At 33.5% G+C, this 24,632-nt stretch overlaps 1 protein-coding gene across 1 annotated transcript in view; it reads left to right on the plus strand.

Moving 5' to 3' along the window:
• The first annotated feature begins 2,863 nt into the window (after nt 1–2,863).
• The window catches only part of LOC125054788 (protein tiptop-like), a 219,479-nt gene continuing 197,710 nt past the window's right edge, over nt 2,864–24,632 (plus strand). The window contains exon 1 of the mRNA XM_047656886.1: nt 2,864–3,165. The gene's annotated coding sequence lies outside the window, so the exon portion shown is untranslated. The remainder of the gene's footprint in view (nt 3,166–24,632) is intronic.

Raw genomic sequence — 24,632 nt, forward strand, 5'->3', positions numbered from 1 at the left:
TCGGTGTGTAACATTACATTACATGTTACATTACACCTCGTAACGTTGGTCAGTTCCCACCTTTAAGTAACTGTCCGAATATTTTTTTTTTTAAAGTCAATTCACACCAATTGACCTAATCCCATGCTAAGCTGGTGAAGCTTGTGTTATGGGTAGGTAGGCAACGGATATATATACATACATGCATATTATAGATAGATAGACATATAAATACATATTTAAACACCCAAGACCTAAGCACAACACCAAATGCTCATCACATCGATGTTCGTCTCAGCCGGGGATCGAACCCGGGACCCATGAACTCGCAGTCAGGGGTACTAACCACGAGACCAATGGGTCGTCAAATTGTCTATGGCGTTTGTACTCTATGGTAGACTTAGCACTAAGTGAGGCTCCCGTATGTCATAGATCACTCTGAGTCTCCTATATGTATGTTACCTTTTATCCTTATACATCGTTAGTTTTTACATGCTAAGATCACCGCTGAACAAATGAAGAAAATTCGGATTTTTGCTAAGACTCATAAAGTCAATATCTCGTAAATTTCTAAAAATAAATATTCACGTATCCATAATGTACCACGTACTTTGTCGTCTAAAATTTTCATTTTTAGTAAAATGTTTCTGTTGAGTGATTAGATTCTGTGACATTGATACATTGGATCTAGGACTATACCTAATCTATGCTATAATGCGTCAACAAAACAATTTTTATCAGCGTCTCTGTTGGAGGTGACGTGAAGATAAAGTTTAAAGATATCGATTTCTACTCAAATTAAATAAAGGTTTGTTAATCGGAGGATCTCTAGTAAACTTGGCAACACCATGAAGTTATGTCATATTTTGATGTTATACTTTTTTAACAGATTAATATCACGAAATCTGAAACAAGATTCTTTTATTAGAGGTAATCACATGAACCCAATCAAATCTATAAAACATCATCTAACCTAATTTAGTAGCAGCTCACTCCTGTTCGTATAATTTAGTGCCATAAAGCGACTCTGCGTGATGACAGACGCAGAAACGCCGCGAAATTACACACTTTATGACCACAGATTATACCTAATTCACAGATAATGAATTTTTTTGCTACAGCGTCCTGTAATTGATGACCAAACGATGTTGTTGTATTTTTATAGATATTTTTGACGAATTGTTGCTATATCTTTTTTAGAATAAAAAAAATAAAATAAATAAGTGGCACTACAACGTTTTTTGGTCTGGGCCTCAGATTTCTGTATCTGTTTTATGAACATTGGTTAATCTAATAAGCAAGTTGGTGATCAGCCTCCTGTGCCTGACGCACGCCGTCGACCTTTTGGGTCTAAGGCATGCCAGTTTCCTTACGATGTTTTCACCGTTCGAGCGAATGTTAAATGCACACATAGAAAGAAAGTACATTATTGCACAGCCGGGGATCGAACCTACGACCTAAGGGATGAGAGTCGCACGCTGAAGCCACTAGGCCAACACTCCTTTTCTTTTAGAAAGAACTTCACAAAAATATTTTTTGAAATGTCGGTTAATAGGCTGCCCCATATACAAAGTGACACTCTTAAATACCCTTTCTTCATAGTAGTGATAGCTCGATACGCAAGAATGTTTAATTAATTTAAAAAGAAATAAATTCCATTCAACTATTTGTAAAATTATGTGTTGTTTATAGAATTATCTTTCTATTAGTATTTAGTACTAATTCTTTAAGGACTGTCCGTATACCAGTTAAATATGCTAATTCGTATTGGTATTGATCTACTTAGCACTAATTGATTCTTTATAAAATCAAATAATAAAATACTTATATTATGGTGATTGCAACTTTGTCGTTGACAGGTCACATGGTTGGTTCAATGACCCGAGTATTTGCATGTTGGAAATGTGACGTGTTATTTTCAAGGTTGATGTTATTGTTTTTTAATCTTAGTTTTAAAATCTTACTCACTTTAAGAAAAATATGACTATTTGTTCATATTATAGTATATTACTAATAGGTAATATTACTATATATAATACATATTTCTTTAAATTTAATGGTCCACAACGTTGTTAATTTTGACTATTTTAGTAAAGTTTTGTTGGCTATTATAAAAATTATCTAGTTTTAATACCTACCTAAACCTGTGTTTATTCGCACTCTATATATTCACCTCACAAATTAGTAAACATAATATATTTAAGATGTTAATTATCGTTAATTAACCTCGATAAGTAGTGCAATAATCGCGAATTTGCAAACAAAACGTAGGCACAGCGGTAATCACTACGTGTGAGTTACGCGGGAAAAAAAGGAGCAAGGGCGGTGCGGTGGGCGGGGGGCGGCGCCAAGCCACGCCCCCGTGCGAGCGAGACGGCGATACATGCACGCAATGCAAGGTCACCCCTCACGTGAACCTTCTGACTTACAACTTGTCAATGACACGATTGAATTGTCATGTGGTTTTGGAGTTTTCTAAAATGTTTAATTAAGCTGTATATTTTAAATATATATATTTAGTAACGTTGAAATTTTAGTGAATGAAATAGATTATACTATAGTATTGTATACAGAACTTTAATTTATAAAAAGTTTTTACGTGTTAAATAATTATCTTAGAGCCTTTTACCTTTGCCTGTACGATTTACTGAACCTTAATTAATTATTTAATAAGCCCAAAAGTTTTTGGTTTACTCAACTTCGAATTTCAGCTGAACAACTGTACTTAACCAAAATTCGAAACGTGAAGGAATTGTAATAGCGCCCGCAGCGCTATAAAAAACGTAAAGCGCTATGCAAAAAGAGTGCATCTTATCAAGTTGGGACGTGTGATTGAGTGCGCTAGTTCCATTGTCGGCCGCAGCGCTGCCAGCGCTGTCTTTGCAAAGCTGCTCCGCGCGTCACTCCCGCCGCGGCGCGCCGACCGATCGCTCTATGGCGTTGTGCTCCGAAAATTTTCAAATCGCGTAAACATTCACACGTGTTTTCGTAAAGTGTTCAAGATATTCAGTGCTTAGTGTTGTGTTAACTGATACACCTGTTCAAATACCTATTGACGGATCGAAACGACGTCTGACGAAGTCACGTATGTTAAAAACAAATAAGAGTTGGAAAACAAAGGTTTAGTTTACTTAGGTGTAAACCTGTACACTGGTAAAATATTGGAAGAGGAATTTTCATTTGAAGGTAAGACGTAGTTTTATGAATATTTAACTCTTTGAGTTAGTTAAATATTACAATAACTTAAAATAATTTTTATTTTACATACAAACACTATTTATGTAAAAATTAAAACTGCAACCGTCATAGCTTTACAATACTCCCTGTGTCTTATACACGAATACTTAACCTATAAATAAGCATGATAAAGTTGTACTTTAACGTAAATAATTAACCATTTTGACGAAAGTTCGTAGGCATTAAACTACTGAGTAAGTGAGTAGAGTTATAAAATAGTTTTCGATTTTCGAGTCAGTGGCTATCAGATAAGACAACAAATCGCGCGTGTGCCTCGCTTTGCGTCGGGAATACGCGAAAACAGTAAAATGGTTTTAAAATAAATAATTATGTTAACATGAGAAGATGTGCCTTTTTATAAATAGATATGCTAAGAGGCTAGAGGTTAAACAGTTACAGGCATCTAAATAATGTATAAAAATATCTGATTAGATTGACCTCAGTTTTAGTACAAAATTAAATTGAGTTAAAATTAAAGAAAACAAAAGTAATGTAAATTAATATTTTATTCCGTAAAAATAATTGAAAGTTTTTTTAATCGTATTTATATAAAATGTAAATATTTCAGGTGGTCGAGTTATTTTAAGGATCTTATGATTATATTAATTTGCATAAAATCATAACAATTAAAATGCTTAAACTGATAAAAAATTTAGTTAAAAGGTAAATGTTCTAACCTATAATATTATGTATTTATGAATAAGACCCAAAAAGTCACTAAGAATTACCAATTATATATAAAAAAATATCTAATATTAAAATCTTTGCTATTTCAAAAATAATCTTGTAATACATACCTAAATTGTTTGGGTATTCAAATACAACCTTCGCTTTTATTATAGATTTCTAGGGATTTTGTCTTAGTAACCATAAATGATGTCTCTTTCAAACTCTTTTTTTTTTTATGGTGTGATTGATTAAAATTAAGTTTAAGATTTAAATAATCTAAAATGAACTCCGCCATCTTTAGTTGTAGTGCGATGCGCTGAATGCCGGCGGGGTGAGGGGTGCGGGTGGTTCAAGATGGGAGGGGGTTAGAGCGAGATAGAACGCAAACAGAGTTTGACAATTTTTTAAGTTCAAGATTTTTTGTAAATTAATATTATTCGATTAAAATTTCGATAGTCCAAATAATAAAGGCATGAGTACTTTCGCTTTTCCATAGCTATTTAGTTATAGATACGGCTTTGATCGTTTTTACTCAAAAACCTTTAAAATTAAGTCATTACATGGTAATAGACCGTTTCCTGTCTATGAATTATAGATGAGAATGTTCATATAAGTATTTTATATATTATTTTATTTCACCGTACATCCTAAAAAGCTAAAAATATATTATGTTCTATGCTTTTTGATTCGATAAAATTTTCATAACTGTGCTTCATCAGGTAGCTTTGAAAAAAATATAATTAGTAGTCTATTCAATGATTGATGCTAAGGACTGTATACTAATTGATAAATGAGAGATTGTTTGTAATAATTCATCATGTAGGCACTTTGTAATAATAAATAAAATAATTAACTAAATAGCATTTGGAATTTTAAATCTAGCATGTTAAAATCACTAGATAGACCTAGAACTCTCTGAAAATCTTTTAAAATTAAAATGCAATATGAAATATTTTTTTAAAATTAACCACAGAGTATGTCAATGTTTAAATGATTTCTACATCTATGGATCTAAAATGGCTTGCCAAAAAACATAAAGCATTTTGGATTTCCTTTTAAAAAAGTCTGGTTAGTGTTCTATAGAAATCCATTATCAATTACGGTATTCTATTCATGGCCTAAAGGTCTATTTACCAGGCCATAAACTCAAAAAAAAAAAAAATTACGGTATTCTCAAATTAATTGTTAAATTGAGTTATTATTAATTTATATGTATTTACTTCATAGACGTCACAGGGGACGTATTTTCCCGTATATTCTTTTAACCAAAACGTTTTCTAATTATATAAAATGTTTGTATTATTTTACTACATTTCATATAATTAGAAAACTATTATTAGGCCTAAGTTTCCTTGTTTTTCGAATGTTTGTATTTATTATGTATGTGTCAGTATGTTTTTATTGATTTAACTGCAATCAAGAATGGCATACAAAGCAAGAGGATATAGGTAAATGAAATAATTAAACATTTTAAGCTTAATTTTTCCACAATTGATCCATTAAGTACCTACTTAGTACTTTATGGGTCAATTACTATATTATGACTCAACCATTATATATTTATGTCGCGACCCACGAAAAAGCCAAAAAGTAAAGTAAAACAGTCTTGCTACCCTGTCACTGTAAAATTATAAAAATATGTATATAGCGCGCTATTTTTAAGGAATATTTTGTACCTATATGTAGTTAGTATTTATTATTTTTCAACAGACTGCGACCCCCTTTTAAAACAAACTCTCCCCCCTAGTTGAGAGTCGATAGTCTACGGTCGTGATATCTGGATGTCATGGGTTTTATTCCCGGCGACATAATAATAATTTCGGGTTGGCTAAGAAGGCTGATCAACTTGCCCTAACATACTTAAAACAGACATTACTAGGAATGCACCATCTGAGCAGCTCCCAAATGTGAATTTGTATACCAAATCCTTGAATGACTATATATCTGATCATCAATATGGATTTATTTTTTATTTTTGTTCACATTAAATTCAACAAGATGGCGTCGTGCGCCGGCGCAGTCAATGTCAATGTTGCTGTAAATCATCCGCCATATTTATTACATATTTATTTTGTCTTAAATGTTAATTTATTTCTGCTATTAACATATCGAAGTAAAAATATTATTATCGACATATCTTTTTATGGCAGGTATAATTGATCAAAATGTACATACGATACGATATAGTAATTCACTTGTTAATAAAAAAAGTGCACATTGGATTAAGTACTCATGTCTCTTATTATCACCGTGTAAACACATTTTGACAGAAAGAGACAAAAGACTTAAGAGTGCATTTTGACTTCATTTGTTTTTTTATAAATAAATTTGTGACTTATTGTCATAGACAAATAGGTTTTAATAAAGCGACTTCGAAACACTCGATTTATTTTAAATTTAAAAATTCGTCGTACTTTGTTATACATACATATATAGTAAATTTATAGCATATATTGCTAGCTTGCTAGCTAGTTTATATATGAGGGTTTTTCTTAGCATTAGAGTAATATAAGACTTCTTTAATCATCCAAATATAATACTTACAACCTATAATTATACGTTTTATATTTATAATTTATAAATAAATAAATCAGTGGTGCTACAACCCTTTTAGGTATGGGCCTCATTGTGTCTGTGTAGGCGATCAGCCTCCTGTGCTTGGCTCTAAACATCGTGAGGAAACCGGCTTAGTCACGATGTATTCTTCGCTCGAACAAATGTTAAATGCGCACATAAAAAGACAGTCCATTGGTGCACTGCCCCGGATCGAACCTATGACCTCAGGGATGAGAGTCACACGCTGAAGCCTCTAGGCCAACAGTGCTTAATAATAACTTAAATATACTACAATAAATTCGAAAAAACCTACGCTACGGAGATACAATGCTTATTACATAACCTATTTTAACTTTTACTAAACGTCAAACAAAAGACCTAATATAAAAATGAATTTAGCTATGAATGCCTAATTTTTTTAGCTAGGTATCTTTATATGACCTAGTCTAATGTTTTCTTTCTGTAATAAATTGTTATTGACTTTTTATTTATTAGTAATCTTACAGCTAACATACATGTTATGAAACAAAACACTTAGAAAATATAGAAAGCCAAAACAGATAACATTGATAAACAATATATATATGAAACAGAAAACATAAGTAAGTACAATACCTATATAATTTTTTTTAAAATAAGCTAAAAAAATCAAATAAAAAACTAGAGTCTTACTGCTTAAACAAGCTTTAATTTTGTAAACACTTTTAGTTAAAACCTGTGTTCTAAATTTATTAATAGAAGACATTCATAAAAGTTGAAGTGGAAATGTCACATGGCGTTTGTGATGACAGTTGGGTCAAACGCCCACCAGAAAACTGGGAAAATGGGAGTAAAAAGTATACTGGGGATTGGAAAATGGTGGCGAGGGTGAGAGACAAATGGAAGAATTTGGATGAGCCCTCCGTCGGAGGTTGTGTAATGTTAAACATGGACTCAATGTAATCCTAATTATGTAGTTTACCGGCAATTTTTTTATTTAGTCGTTTTAACATCGTACCAATTACATATTAACAGTTGCTGATTTGACTATTAGTAATAATGTCGCGAGATGTAACGACAGTCTCGATCCATCAGCGCGTGGGTGAGGTTGGAGGCCAAACAGTGGATAGGTTAAATCACCATTTCATTGCTATAAAACAGAACTACCGTTCCGTGTAGGTTTAGAATGGTTTTATGTAACGTATTTGTAAAGATAGTTTGGTAAAGATTAACATTATATATTATTATTATTATTTATTATTAAAGCTTTATTAATCCATACAACAATTGGTTAGTTTACATTCCTTAGAAATTAGTATTAGTTAAGTTAGTATGAGTTTTTAAACAAAATTTAAGTTACATTTATTAATTTTTTAGTGGTCTAGTTTTTGTATGGCCCCTTTTAGGGTAAAAGCCTCCTCCATATTTTTCCATTTCTCTTTGTTTTGAGCAACATTCATCCAGTTTTCGCCGGCTAGTTCTACAATGTCATCTGTCCATCTTTTCCTTTTTCGTCCTACACATCTCTTTCCAGTAGGTCCAGTCCATTTCGTTATTTCTAGTGTCCATCTTTTATCCCGCGCTCTAGCAATATGACCTGCTCATTTCCATTTAAGCCTTAGAGCTTGTTCAAGTGCATCCGTAAGTTTGGTTTTTTTACGGATGTCAACATTTTTTATTTTGTTTATTCTCCTCAACTTTACATATTAGCATTAGCAGTAGTTAATGGCTAAAACTGGAGAAGAGTCACAAAGGATAGAGAACAGTGGAAAGGGTTAGAGAAGGCCTTTGCCAAGAGGCACATGAACTTGGTTTATAAAGGAATATAAAGGCTATATTATTATTCTTATAATGGCTTCAGCGTGCGACTCTCATCCATGATGTTGTAGGTTCGATGACCGGCTGTGCACCAATGGACTTTCTGTCTGTGTCCATTAAACATTCGCTCGAACGGTGAAGGAAAACATAGTTAGGAAACCTTAGACCCAAATAGTCGACGTGTGTCAGGCACAGGAGCCTGATCATCTACTTAACTATTAGAATGACAAATGATCATGAAACAGATACAGAAGGATACAGAGGTTCAGACCTAAAAAGGTTGTAGGTTTATTTATTTAATATTATATATTATTTGTTTACATTTTTCGTATATTTTCTAAAATAGCTATCATAAGATTAGCCCAAGACAATTGAATTCCATCAAATACCAGCCCTCTGCATTTCTATTGTCTTTTAAGAATTTCAGACAATTATTCTGCGACTCCAGGAGTTCTGGAGCACTAAGTTCTTGATGCCCTAATTAAACTACGTTGGTTCGTATCATTATAAGCGTATTTATTTCAGTTCAGTTACATAATACAGCCTCGGTTTTTATACAAGAATTCGCGTAGGAACTGCTTCAGAATTCAGCGTGATCATAGATTCTAGAATATTAAGATAAGCCATGATCTACAGCCTGTTGTATGACATTTTGTATGGTATTTATCTTAATGTATGGGTCAATCCGGTCACTTTGTTGGATTCGTCAGAGATTTACATAAATACGATATTAGGCGGACTTAATTGACACAACGAGATTTATGCAGTAAGACGCAAGAATTTTTATCGTTACACGTAAACTAGTTTTCTTTTTGTTCATTTTTGGGTGTTGTCATTTCCGGCCGTTGTTATGAAGGTTAGGGTTTTTATGGCATAGACTAGAATATTTCAATTCTGTAACATAGTCTTTCCTCTCTTTAGAGCAGTGTTGGCCTAGCTTCATCGACTGTCATTCCTGAGGTCGTAGGTTCGATCCGGGGCTGTGTACCAATTGGACTTTCTTTCTATGTGCGCATTTAACATTCGCTCGAACGGTGAAGAAAACATCGTGAGGATACCGACTTGCCTTAGACTCAAAAAGTCGACGGTGTGTGTCAGGCACTGGAGACTGATCACCTACGTGCTTATTAGATTGACATGGTCATGAAACCGATAGACAGAGAATAGTTTATACCTATGTTATATGTGTGCACTAGTGGTCTGGCTTTGCACGGCTGGAAATTTATTTTTTAAATATTATGGAAATAACTGTAGCTTATGTTAGTCAAGTAATGTTTCATTTATTTATTTATTTAAATTTCATTACATTAACAAACAAATAACATAAATTATTAGGGATGCTACGGGCGGCCTTATCGCTGACAAGCCCCTAGTAAGGAAACTAATGGCAAGAATATTTTTAATCGATATTTTTCTATTTTTTCCTATATAAGAATAGATTGTAGTATACAACTATTAATTGGTGCAAATCTATACAAACGTACAAATATGGTTTATTAAATATACAATATGAACATACATACAACAAAGCTCTTTTTTAATTAAATTTTTCATATGCGTTATTTAAAGTGCCCTCGAGGTGGTGTTACACATCTGTCTGTATTAGATTTCTTTGATTTTTGTAGTTTATAAATACATATAAAACTTAATTTAAAGATAATGAGAATATATTTGTATGTTACAAAAACTAAACTAAAAACTCTACAATACAATTTCTATATAAATAAAAATTAATTAGAAAATATAATGCTAAACGCAAAGCTTGAAGACGATTGGACCAATTGGGATTTTTTTTTTAAATTTATTCCTTGAACTCTGATAAAATGTTTGATAAACAAAAAATAATAAAAAATTGCACTGAATAGCATAAACATCACGTTTTTATTCTGGAAAAGCGAAGTCTATGAGTAGCATAGCGAAATGTTACATATGTTAGTATTAGTAGCTTAGCAAAGGTAGGCATAAAAAACGTAATGAGGCGAAGTTAGCTAGCTTCTTATAAAAGCTTTGGCTATTAAAATAAACATCTCTAACAATCTTCGTTACGCAAGTGATCTATAAATACGTCAATTCGATATTATTCACGAGTATTAAAATAATCGATTTACATCGAACGAATTGCTTGAATCGCGTAGCACATAATTACAATCAGATCAAAAACGTATCGAGTAAACATAGGAAGGTATAATTCGATCAAAAGTGCAATAAAGTATCGTGGACGACATCAATGTGTGCTATACGATTAAACAACGATTGTAGAGTGGCCATGATGTCCGATTTTTTTGGGAATATTGAGTAATTTTTAATAATTCGACTTAGGGTTCAAGAAATTCGCTGGCCCGTATTCGCGTGGACTCTAGCGTTGAGTGTCCATAGGATCCTCCTGCTGCTTTTCCTCTATTCTATAAAAAAATCTGTTATTTAATAAATAGGGGTTAAACATGTGCATAATAAGTGTTTTATAAAATCTAATTACTTTTGCATTATGTGTCTGATACTCTACATTTGTTCGTAAAATTCCTTCATAAATAATTTGAAAGTTCATAATATTTTGATATCGCTTTTTCGTCGTTTTTTTTTCATACAAAACTGGTCAGGAGTTTGGCAACAATCCCACCTGATGTTAAGTGTGATGCGGCCTATTGGAGGGTTTCTTTACTTTTTCTTAATTATTATTAATATGACTTCGAAGAAACTCGAAAGTTTTACAAAGGTTGCATATGCATGGGGTACAGCATTAGCATTAGCGGGTAATATATTTATATCCACTTGAAGATCCATTACCACTTACTTGAAGGTTAGTAAAAGAGTCTACGAAATGTGCCTTCGCTGCCATAGGTTGGCACAATAAGGGCATTTAAACATCAATGAAAATCTGCCAATCTCCAAAGCCTGGTCACCCGATTCGTATCATAATCACAAAATATAAGCACGATATAACGCAAACCATACTCCACTTTGATCTGTTCGAGTGTTTGTGTTGTATCACTCGCGCGAATGGATAGTGCATGTTTTGACAGCGCGTCGTTCGCACCCATACGTTGCGCGGGCGCAGATTTATATGGGACGTGGGTGATTGGGCTCTTAATTATTGAAGACATGTCTGTTTCGTGATTTGATCGCATCTATTTATTTTATTTGTGGTTCGTGTAAATATTTTCGGTAATAGTTTACATTTAAGTGCTGTATCTCTCTGTTAGTTTTCAAAGAGATTGCAATTTACTTTTAATATATTTTATATTGAGTTTAGCGCTGCCAAATTCTCCTATTGTAGCTTATCGTTAGAATATCGGCTGTATTTTTGAGTTCAAAAAACTTTTTTTGAAGTAAAATGAATTTTAGCTTTACAATTCGATGACTTGGGATTTTTTTAATGTCGAACTAGGATTAGGAACAATTAATTTTTTTTATTAAATCTATATTTTCTAATTAATTATAAATCTCAAAAAAGCTCATTTTCTTAGTCAATACATAGATAGCGTGGTATAAACATAAAAAATATATGAGATAAATTGCAGTAAATCTGCTTACGTAATACTTGAACGGCCTATTAGAAATAAACAAATGATCACGAATCGTTGGAGCGCCTCTTGTTTTTTTTTAGATTAATAGATTTGGATTTTCATGTAATTATCACATTCAAAAAAAGGTTATTGTAGGTACCTACTGTGACTTCACATAATATATGCAAAATCTAGGAACAACTATCGCCTCGTCACATAGCACTATACTTGCAGCACTATTTATACCTGAGAGAAGGGTAACCTTGACTCAGTTCGCTAGCTCTGCGACCCAAAAATTGGTTAAGACTCTGAAATGAGAATCTTACAGCGCCCTATGCCATGTCTTGCAAGCTTTCCAGCCGCAGCAGATCCTCTTCCACACTGTCGATCCAGCGGTACCTAGGTTCTAGGCTCAAGCCCGCTTCCTTCACCGCCTGATCTTGGCCCATTCGCTCAAGGCGCCCCAGCCAGCGTAGTCCATGGCCCTTGTTGCATGGGCATTAAACCCTATTACGTCAATTGTCATATGTACAGGCGTCCTGAGTGGTCATCGTCATGTCATAGTCACCTTATAATTACATCTTTCGTAGTATTTTTCCTCAAAATTAATGGTTTATGTTACCCAAATCCGTCTGTTACTCACGCAGCATCTTTACAAGTCATTAGGCCCCTGCCCCCCCAGCTCTGTACCCATTCCCCAACCCCCCCGATTGTAATTAACCGGGAGCCATAAATTGACCGTAACTGTCATATCATATTGATTTAGTCCCGACCGCTTCCGATGAGAATTAAAATTGTTGCCCTTTTTCGTTGTTTTATTATTTTTCGCTAGTCTATAAATTTTAATTTCCATGATATTTAATGGGAACGTCTATTTAGTATTTATGGTACACAAATAACAAACTCGGATCTTATATAAGGAAAAAAATATAAACCTACAATTACTATAAAGTATTAAATGCTTCGGTAGTCCAGTCGTCATTATTAAGACATATTCTATTTTCTTCAGAAAAAAAGGAAACAGTTTTTTTGTTTTTTTTTTAAGACAATTCACACCAATTGACCTAGTCCCATGCTAAGCTGGTGAAGCTTGTGTTATGGGTACTAGGCAACGGATATACAATATACATACATATTATAGATAGATAAATACATATTTAAACACCCAAGACCTAAGCACAACACCAAATGCTCATCACATCGATGTTCGTCTCAGCCGGGGATCGAACCCGGGACCCATGGATTCGCAGTCAGGGGTACTAACCACTAGACCAATGAGTCGTCAGTTGTATCTAACATCGTATACAATTGTACAAAAAGAAATATATCAGTGGTGCTACCTTTTTAGGTCTGTGCCTCAGATTTCTATATCTATTTTATGATCATTTGTCAATCTAATGGGCAAGTAGGTGATCACTGATCAGTTTCCTGTGCCTGACACACGCTGTCGACTTTTTGTGCCTAAGGCAAGCCTGTTTCCTCACGATGTTTTCCTTCACCGTTTGAGCGAATGTTTAATGCGTATATAGAATGAAAGTGCACGGAGATTGAACATCAGGGATGAGAGTCGCGCGGTGAAGCCACTAGGCCAACACTGCTTTCACAACTGTAGAAGACAATTTCTTCACTTCATTAATTATTTGTTTCTGGGCATCTGCCCCTGTGCGACGAGCCCCTGGGTTCGCCTCATGAAGTTTTCCTTCACCGTACCAGCAAATGTAATACAAATATTTCCAGTGGTACGTTTGGGGTTCTAACGCACGATCTGTGCCAGGAGTCGCGTTTTGACCCAGGTCAATCGCTTGTTTTCGAAACGGTGGGTTTCATCTATTATTGTTTATTTAGGCGTCGCTTAATACCGGCTCGCCCGTCAACTGTCAATCAATCAATCAAGCGCCACGAAGGCCGAATTTATTGATTGATGCCCGAACAGCTATTATGATTAAACTGCGCTACGCGTAATATATTTAGTCTAGGTTACAATTTGGTTTCAGAATATAGTAAATTTTGTACTATTTGTTCGTCTCCTTTAATACCCCATAATGGTTATGTTGCATAGAGAAATGGAGTAGGCTTTTAACTTAAAAGGGGCCATACAAAAACTAGACCACTTAAAAAGAAATATTAATCTTACTTAAAATTATTAAAACTTATACTAATACAACTATTAATATTAAGGAATGTAAAGTAACGAATTGTTGTATAGATGACTTAATAAAGCTTTAATAATAATAATGGTTACGTAGGTTATTTTGTAAGCATTCATCTCAATTCGAAATAGGTTTCCCTGTGACTAAAACTATGAATTTGACCATTGAATGTTATAAGAGCCAATTATTGGGTCACGTACATATTATGATTATTAAAAAATATGGTTGCTTAATTCTGTTTTTTCAAGAATTGATTGATGTAAGGCGATGGTATGATACGTTCACTCCACTGTCTTATCACGGTTGCTGTAATCTTCCTCAAAACGGGTGTATTGTAAATAATTTAAAAATAGTTTTTATCAATTAAATAAGTTTTATTTAATTGTGTAAATGCGTAAACCGACAGAAACATAGATGCCTACAGATATTTTGCGACGTAATTCTCACTATTGTTAAACCAATTGTTTTAGACTTAATATTAATAATGCATCGTTTACATGCAAAGGCATGCAAATGTTATAATAATAAGATCAGATAAGATGATTGTTGTCAAAACTTATGGTATAATACTCTCCCACATAATAAAGGTACCATGCTTTTAAAAAATTAATCACCTTCCCCTAAAAAATATTACAGCAGTGATCTGTCACTTTTGGAAAGATGATTCAATAGTTTGATAGCCATGGTGAAACAGTTTTTTAAATACATCTTGATGCGACATACACGTGTAGAAATATAGAAATTCCAGTGATACATTCGGGGTTTCAACGCATTAGTTCTGTGTCGTGTTTTCATCCAGGTCAGATGCTTGTTATTCATTGGTAAAGTAATATTTTTTTTTGATTGGACAATTCACACCAGTTGACCTAGTCCCATGCTAAGTTGGTGAAGCTTGTGTTATGGGTACTAGGCAACGGATATACATACATATTATGGATATATAGACATATTATGGATATATAGACATATAAATACATATTTAAACACCCAAGACCTAAGCACAACACCAAATGCTCATCACATCGATGTTTGTCTCAGCCGGGGATCGAACCCGGGACCCATGGATCCGCAGTCAGGGGTACTAACCACTAGACCAATGAGCCGTAATGTAGCAATATTAAAGAAAATTTTACTATCTTTGACAATATTATAGCGCAATTGCTTGACAAAGTGGCGTCAAATGTGGAAGTATTAGACAAAGGTTTTGATATTCTGGAAGCTTCCATAATAAATCGTTAGCCTTAAGCCACGCTCCTTGACGTTAAAAAAAAGATTTATATCCGCAATTATTGTTTTATGACAATAATTACAATAAGTTGAGTTAATTTAAGCTCTATCACGATGGTCCAAGGTAAAATATTGCATGATTTCCTGTTATGCAATAAAATATGCAGTGTAATTATATCGAATGAAGCGGGCTGTCTGTCTGTGCGTCAATCAAACTGTGATGTAGATCGATTGGATACGATCTTTGTTTACGCTAACGTTTTATTACGGCAAAATATAAATTTAATTTTCATCAGTTCAATTTTGCTTGTCATAATGATTATTTGAACTTCCAACAGCTAACTATGAATTAAGCATTTGGTTTATCTTTGCTTATATATAATTATTTATTATTAGTAAAATATTTTAAATTTAAATGTAGTAACGATACTTACGAACTCGCAATGCTTCCTACAGTGGTTAGGTTAGTTGTGTCTTAAATATATGTCATATATTAGGTACATATATATACAGAGACAGGGTGGAATATTGTGTATGAACTTTTCTAAGGAATTTGTAGTTCCCATAACTATAGCTTACGCTCTTCCAAAAACTATATCCAAGAAATCCCATGTCGTAACTCCTCCTTTCTTGGCGAGTCCTTTAAGGTCTCTGCTGTTAGGCTATGGAATTCACTTCCCGTCCCTATTCGCTTAGCTCCTTCTCTATCTTCCTTTAAATTTCTTCTGTACAAACATTACCTGTCCACATCGTATCCCTAACTTTCGTAATAACTACTAACTGACGTGAGACTGATCTTAAATTAAATTATTATGATTCATGTGCACTTTTTCATTTTTTTTTCATGTATCCTTTATTAGTTTAGTTTCTTATTTTTTAATCTTAATAACTGTATATATGTAATATATGTGATTTTGCACTTCTTGCCTACATTATCTAATTTGACAATTTTTTTTACTTTTCTCACAGTGGTTGCCTGGAAGAGATCGCTCGAAAGCGATAAGGCCGCCAGTTGCCTGTACATGTAATTATGTTAAATTTTTATACTAACTATAATGCAACAAAGTGTAAATAAATTATTCACTGAATAAAATTGTAGACCAGGCGTTTAGATAAATTGCCTTATACAGATATTGCATATGCAATTATTGCATTCTTGACATTTGTTATTCAAATCGCAACAATTTCTTGGAATCGTCTTATTAATAATGCTATTGAGAAATAAATTAAAAAGTTAATGTATGAATATGTATTTATAAATAAATAATCCTTTAATGAATTTTTGGTTCGATTTTCGCCTACAATTAAACATAATTTATGAATAAATCGCCACATATGAGGTAGCAGCGAACAATAGAGATCAAAAACTTATATCGGTCTAAAAAGTAAGTTCTTTCATTTAATGAGATTTTTACATTGTCTTATTGCAACTTTTTACGTTTGTAGAACAAAATACTTTGCGATTAAAGGGAATGGAGGATTCTTGCCATTTCTACGCCCTTGATTTGAGAAGTGACTGAACATTTGATTATTGTTTGACGTTCATTAACAAAAGTTAACGAATGCATACTATTTGATTTATATTTAGGGTCTGTTTCACAATGTACGGATAAATTCTACATAAGTTCCAAATTAGCTATATATTACTTATTGGTAGGATAAACACCATTGTTGTGTTTCACGACTGTCAGATAGCGCTATTCGTCACATAAAGTCCATCATAAGTTATGATTCCGATGAATGTCAAATAGCACAATTTATCTTCCAAATAATTTATGTGTTGCATAGCTATTTGGTACTTTATCCATACATTGTAAAACAGACCCTTAATGTGTCAAAAGCGACAAAAGCTTACTGAGATAAGATGTAGTTTTAAACAAAGAAGCCTCTTTCGGTGTTAATTGTAAAAACAATTCATAATTAGTCACGTACGATAATTAGGCGGATAAATATTTAATCGGCTTCATTTGTTTTTCACTGTTTGTGCTGTCCTGTTTGAGCAAGGCAAGGTCACGGAGCGATGACTTCTAAATGTGATTAGGACGTGATCTTATGACAGTTGACACTGTGACAGGAGCTTAGGCGATTTTAAATTTGGAACACTAAGTTTTAATGGACAATTTTATTTTTGAGACATGTGAATAAAAAACGTTATTGAAATGAGGTGATCGACTCATTCATAAAGTTATGAAGATGGTTTAGGTTTTCAAAGTCAAGTCAAAATCATTTATTCATATAGGTAACACCATGTACACTTAGGCTATGTTCAGATGGCAAAAACTTGACGCGCGTTTTCAAATCGCGCGACTAGACATTGTGGTATTTTCATACAACTGTTCACATGAGCGCGCGTTAACGCGCGTCAACGCGGCGCTCAGAGAAAAAGTCTCTAGACGCAGGTGATCGCGCGTTGACGCGCGCTTTGATATTAAAGTAATGTCCGTTTGCTGTTCAGATTAGCGCGCGCTTTCATCGCGATCGCATGTAATTTTGTTAATTTTCGTTATTATATTTTGTTCTAGCATTTAAAATGAGTGAAATTGAAGATATTGACATCGACTTACTAATCGATGAAGTAGAAAAAAGGTCAGCAAGTTGGAATATAGCAAATTTGTATAAAAAATATAATATAATTTGTATTTTTTTTCAAAATTGGATGAACCCAATGTGTACATTTTCTTTTTCTATATTTTTCTTTATAATATAACCACAAAATAATAGCCTCTTTCACGTCCATTTTTTACGTTCTACCGAACTAGACTGACGAGTACTCTCGCAACGCGCTTTAGCTCTCATCATCTAAACGCTCTTCAAATTTGATCGCGCGTTGACGCGCGTTACATGTGAACATAGCCTTAGTAACGCTAAAAAAGAAATATATATAAAATGTATCTAATTTTACATTAACTGCCAGTTTTTAAATCAAGCGTATAGAACGGAAGAGAAGATCTGGCAATAAACTCTAATTTTAAGAATAATAATCCACGGGCGTTTCAACCCTATGACCTCAGATTGCATTAGTTTCTTTGATCATTTCTATTTCGTAGGCAAGTAGTTGTGTGCTAATCTACTTATATAGGTTTATATAGGCGCATGAGGGTAACATTTTTAAAAAACGTCACGAATATGTGCATCGTTTTTGTCGAAGAAAAGGGAGAGACCGATTGAGAGAGAGTGAAAAGGGTGAATTACCTTATAGAAATTATATTTTTAAAATTAAAATTTCGTAAAGAGAATGTATGAAATATTAGTATTTTATATTTTATGCAAAATAATGTATTGAAATGTCAAATGACGAATTGTAAATTAAAATGCCTTTTTTTATCGAAGAAATAAATTAACAGATTTCATTGAATTCCTAACATAATATCTTCCTCGTTCCCTCCTTCTAAGTCTCGGAAATCTAAAGTTTTAGATTTGTATAAATTTGAACAAGAGTTAAAAATTGCCAAAGAAGTTTCACTTCTGACATGTGTACTTTGTACGCACGCCCTTATTTATATTTTTAACTTGTAATTTTGAAAAAATGCTATTTTAATAGACCTGATTGAAATAAATGATTTGAATTGACGTGAATTAAAATTATGAGGTAATTATAAAATAGAATGTTCTAGAAATTTGATTCTTGATCAGTCATAAATGTATTTGCATAGTAAGGATGTACGTTCTAATCTAGTTCAAAGAGAATGAAGTAAACCTGGCAATGGACATGTTACGTGATCGCATATTTTATATACACAGTTTCGAGTAACTAATAAACGATAGTAGTAGTATCGGCACGAGTAATTTTTTTATTACACCTCTCTTAATATGATCATTTGTTAGGCGATTTTAAATAGAGCCTTCGTAGGTTTTTATTGATTTGATAGCTATACGTAACGGAATTATTCTTAAAAAAAAGCAGAATTATACTGTAGTTTTTTTTGTTACAAGCCGCTCACATTGCCATAAGGCTCGCAAGTGCGTTGCCGGACCCTAAGTCCGAAGAAATAATTCAGTATAATATTATAGTTTACTTTTTATTTTTCCATGCAAGGGTTGTCTGGAAGTAATCGCTTGTTTGGCTTGTTGCGTAATTATTAATGTACCCTGGTTTTTCACATACATATATTTAAGGTAATGAAGCGTAAATAATTAGTTTATTCTAGAAATTAGAAGATTTTTTACGAAATACGACAGTTTTTACGACCATTGTAAAGACCACGAAACGACCGCCAAAATACCTTAATTTTGGTAACCGAACCGATATGTAACAACGGTTACCATGGTTACATAAGATTAACTTTACTATGGCAACAAAAACATTTACAGATAAGATGAAATTTATGCTATTTAATTAAAAAATATTCACGATCTTAACGCCATCTATCATGCAGAAAAGGAAACTGGCCGCAAATCATTGCAAGTCGAACTAATCGCGCACTTTCCCGCTATCTCGTAAAGTATTGTCATAAATTATACGCTCCTAATGCATTAATCGTCATGTTAGCGACTCCTGTATATCTCGTGATATATCTTATAAATCAAGTTTATTTAAATGATTTTATACCAGCAGTGTAGTGGTTAGGCAACTTGACTCTGAAGTTATGCGTTCGGACCCGGGCTGGAAATTGATATGTGCCATTGTCTTGTATGGTGAAGAAAATAAGACAGCCTGGCTTAGTACTAGATTTGACGTCCATACAAAAATTTATTGAATTTTTGTATTACCTATGTAACGAAAACATAAATGTATGTATGGGATATTTCCAACAAGAAAAAATAAAATAGCGGCGCTACAACCTTTGAGTCAGGGCCTCAGATTTCTATCTGTTTCGTGAATATTTGTATTTTTAGTAGCTGACTTTTTTTTATAAGGCACGTTGTGTGCACGGGGATCGAACCTACGACGAAGGATGAAAGTCGCTGAACACTGCCCTTCAACAATAATATAATTTATTCTTATGTAGTTATGTTAAAAACTATGTACCAAATGACGTATCCATAATAAAAAATAAAAAAATAAATTTCCAAAAGTTAAATACTGGCAATGTCTAACTTTTCAGTTTTATTTACTTATACACATACAATATTAACAGGTTTAACAGTGACGTAGGCGCCGTTTAACGATAGGATATTACTCGTTCCTGCTAATTATACGCTTTCGCAATTATTTCTTAGCATTTACTTAATTATATCCCGTGTAAAAACCTAAGAAATCCCGCAAACAACATTATTAATTGTAGAAATAATATTTTAATATCAATAGAATATCGATATTCTTGGAAAAAAATTTTTTTTTCCTAAAACAGCGGCTTATATTTATGATAATGGAATCGGCCTTTAAATGATGTAAGATTTATTTTTTATTTATATTTTATATCATTTGAATTAAACACCTTTGAACGCTATGACTTAAGGCATTAAACTATTTAGGCATGTCTAGTTTTAAACTTGACCTTGACTTATGTGACTGAAATAAGTCACATAAGTCCGCATACAGAGTTATTCTTAACAGCTACACTTAACCGATGGAGCCGAAGCCTAAATATTATTTAACTCCATTATTAATTACTGCATATGAGTCGTTAAATATGCGAGCAATTTTGTAACTGAGCTTCTTAATATGCATAATTATCCACTATTAGAGATATTTTAATGGATACGATACTAAGATAAGTTAGGTCTGAACATCAAATACCCATATTTATTGTTATTGCCTATGTTAAAAAACTAAATGCATCCCCGTATATCTTAAAGGTGCTACACACAGTCCTAAAACGATTAACTTATCGGTATCGAACTAAGATAAATCGTAACATTTAGCATTTTTTAGGCGACTCATTGGTCTAGTGGTTAGTACCCCTGACTGCGAATCCATGGGTCCCGGGTTCGATCCCCGGCTGAGACGAACATCGATGTGATGAGCATTTGGTGTTGTACTTAGGTCTTGGGTGTTTAAATATGTATTTATATGTCTATCTATCTATTATATGTATGTATATCCGTTGCCTAGTACCCATAACACAAGCTTCACCAGCTTAGCATGGGACTAGGTTAATTGGCGTGAATTGTCTTTATATAAAAAAAAAAAAAATTAACTGGACCTTTCTTTAATAGGACCGATGTTAATATCATCGGATCGTCAAACAACCGATCCACCAATGACATCGGAACATGAATTACACATTTTACGAGTGTTCATTAATTTTTATCGCCCTCATTATGTACTGATCGGATCGACTTAAGATGTTGACGGAATTTTTTTACATCTAACTTTTATGATGTGAAACTCGAGTAAAATACATTGTCAGATAAAATGCATACAGGGTAAATATCAATAAATATTGCTCGCTTTTGATTCGTTTATCCTTAAGCAATAAAACTCCATCGGTTTTTATAACGCATTTACGATCGCATATTATGTATGAACTTATACTTTTAAATTAATTTCCGCTATGAAATTTTGTTGTAGAGAACGGTTCTTAAATTTACATTAAGAACTTGAAGAACGAGATTGAAAACATTAACTGTAAAGTAAAAAAAATCCTTGACGTTTAAAATAGCATTTTCCTGATTTGGATAGATTTTATTAGAAATAAATCAGTGGTGCTACAAGGCTACTTCACTACGTACGGAAGGCTATTTTTATAGGCCTGGACTTCTATATCTGTTCCATGATCAGTTGTCGTTGATCAATTTAATGGGCAAGTAGGCGATCAGCTTCGAGTGCTACACACGCCGTCGACTTTTTGGGTCAAAGTTTCCTCACGATGTTTTCCTTCACTGTTTGAGCTAATGTTAAATATACATATAAAGAAAGTCCATTGGTTCACACCCGGGGATTGAACCTACGACCTCAGGGATGAGAGACATACGCTGACGCCAACACTGCTCTTATAGATTTTCAATTCAAAGGCTTATCTCTCTCTAGAGCCGGCCATTGTTAAAAGTCATTTTGACCACACATCTTCCATTTTCGATAAGTTTTCTGAATAATTCCTTAACTTTGTCCAGGGAATAGGAAATCCTTCCAAATGTTTAAATAAAGAATATTGACATTTCTAAACACCAATGTGAAACTATAAAAAGTTGTATTTCGAAATCGTGTCGCTTCATATAAAAGCATTCAATTTGATGTTTATGGACCACACAAAGTTATTAATAAGTAATATAATATTCGTTGATGATTTAAATATTAAATTATGTAGATTTTTATTTACATTAATTTTGGTAGCCCATTTAATGATTTGTTAATAGGTATAAGTTTGAACTAACAAATTAAATTATTGGCTTAAGATTTGTTTACGTGTATGAACTTATGCGCATCTAATGATAGGTGGCCATTATTTGGCGGGAATTATAAGTAGCTTGGATGTTAAATAAAAAAAAAAAAAAACCTTGTCGCACAGGACTTCTTTATAGAGCTCCATTACTTACGAAACTAAAGAGAAAGCTACCAACTGTTTAACTACTGTTTCAGTAGTGACACCGAAGCCCCTCTAACGCAGCCTTATATGAACTATTCGGGGTTGTTTTAGTAGGCATTGTTCACCATGTCTTTGAATAGCAGCGATACTGTTGTGGGTCGGTTCGTGCTACATTCGTGGGTAATGCTCTAATTTCCACCTCGGATATCCAACAAATATGTTTATAGATATGTTGATACGTTCCTATTATTGATGAAATTAGGTATATTTAAACAAATAATTATCTCATATGCAGTCCTAAATCAAAACGAACATGATCTAAGTTCAAGTGGATCCAAAGAAAACACCAAAACTGAAGTAAATATAATCGTTTTAAGTAATATTAACAGTTATTTATATTCTTGTTACGCAAAGGTCTCATCTGCAATTCGTGACTCAACACATTCTTCTATAAATTACAAACGAACATGATTAGTAGTTTTATGACGATCTATTTTGGTCTAAGTAAACAAATAGATCTCGACTTATCCAGCAATTGTACCGTAGAATCTCAGCAAAAAACCTATTCAAAGGGTCTTCACACAAAAGTCCACACCTGAAAGCCAGCGATGGGGAAAAATCACCAAAATCATCGAGCAATCTGCTGTCGTCACCGTCGTCAATAGATACGCGAAATGGATCAAAAATGGATCAAAGTCGTCTTAAGGATCGAGTTTGGTTTTAGCGGAAGCGTTGGAAACTGCTTAGCTATAACGATTTTATACTACCTCTTAAAGTAGGATCGATGTTTGTACAAAGCTTTGTAAATTATTATTAAATATTAATAGGAAGAAATAGGAATGAACTGCTTATGGAAAATGCCATTTTATAGACTTACTCTTCGTACAACTTAGAATCGTTCCTTCTTGTTGAGTCCACATACAAATTATTCTATAAACAATGTATTACCATACTTGTTTATATATATCACATATTTTAACGGGTAAAACAGGCAGGAGGCTCACCTGATGACTCGCATTGCCAGTAAGGTCGCGAGCTTTCCGGCCTTTTAGGATTTGGTATGCCCTTTTATTGAAGGGCCCTCGAATTGGTTCAGAAATACTTCGGTGTGAAGCTAGTTCCACATACATACCTAAGCGTAAAACAGACAGATATTAAATTTATTTGTATATGTTGCGTATTTTAATCTCGCTCGCTTCTGCTCTCGCTCTACTCATGCTATCGCTCAGCTTATGAACGTCCCAGCTGTCTATCATTCGACTAACATCATCTATTTCCCAGATTCCAAACAACATCATTTGTTACGAGGCTGAATGGTTTTCGGAGCTTGTGTTAATAAAATTGCACTTCATTCCTTTTTGTCGATCACCGTCACTTAGCCGTTACGTCAGTGACCATGATTTTTAAAAAACACAGATATTTATAAATTAAATTTGAATAAATTATAGATAACGTTTATAAATGTATTCTAGAAATTAATGCCAAATAAGCTCAAATTTCTTAATACTATAGCCATTTATAGTTACAAAGTTAAAGATAATAAGATTGTGCTGTTAAACTAATAAGCCCTCAAGATAGTTTTAAATGGAATTTAATATAATTTTGTAGTGAAAATCTGTAATAAGACCAAAAAATGGTTACAGTAGCGTTCAACAGGGCCGCAGAAACCGCAAGTCATCGTGATGAGAGCTCTCCTCACTTTGTCGAGGTCTTGTAATTGTACTTATTTTGGTGTTAAATGCTTAATTCCCATTATACAAGATACTGTGTATCCACCATGAACACTACAGTGGGCATGATTTGATAGCGTATAATTGTACGGAGAATAATTACAGCTTCTAGTGAGGTTGAGGCCCAAATAAGCTTCGACAAAATATATACGGGGCCTAATTTTTTTAAGACGTCTGAACAATTGTTTATATAATTCAAGATGCTAAAGCGAATACTTAAAATGCGAATCAAAACATACTGAAAGTAGAACTAATTTTTACTTGTATTGTCGATAGCAATTATGAAATCATACCTCTCCCGGTATAGTGTGATCTGTTACTGCAGTCAGCGATTTAAGCCGCGAAATCCCAACGGGGCATGGAGCAGGGTCTGTT

This window comes from Pieris napi, chromosome 12, assembly GCF_905475465.1.
Source record: "Pieris napi chromosome 12, ilPieNapi1.2, whole genome shotgun sequence".
NCBI classification, from domain to species: Eukaryota; Metazoa; Arthropoda; class Insecta; order Lepidoptera; family Pieridae; genus Pieris; species Pieris napi.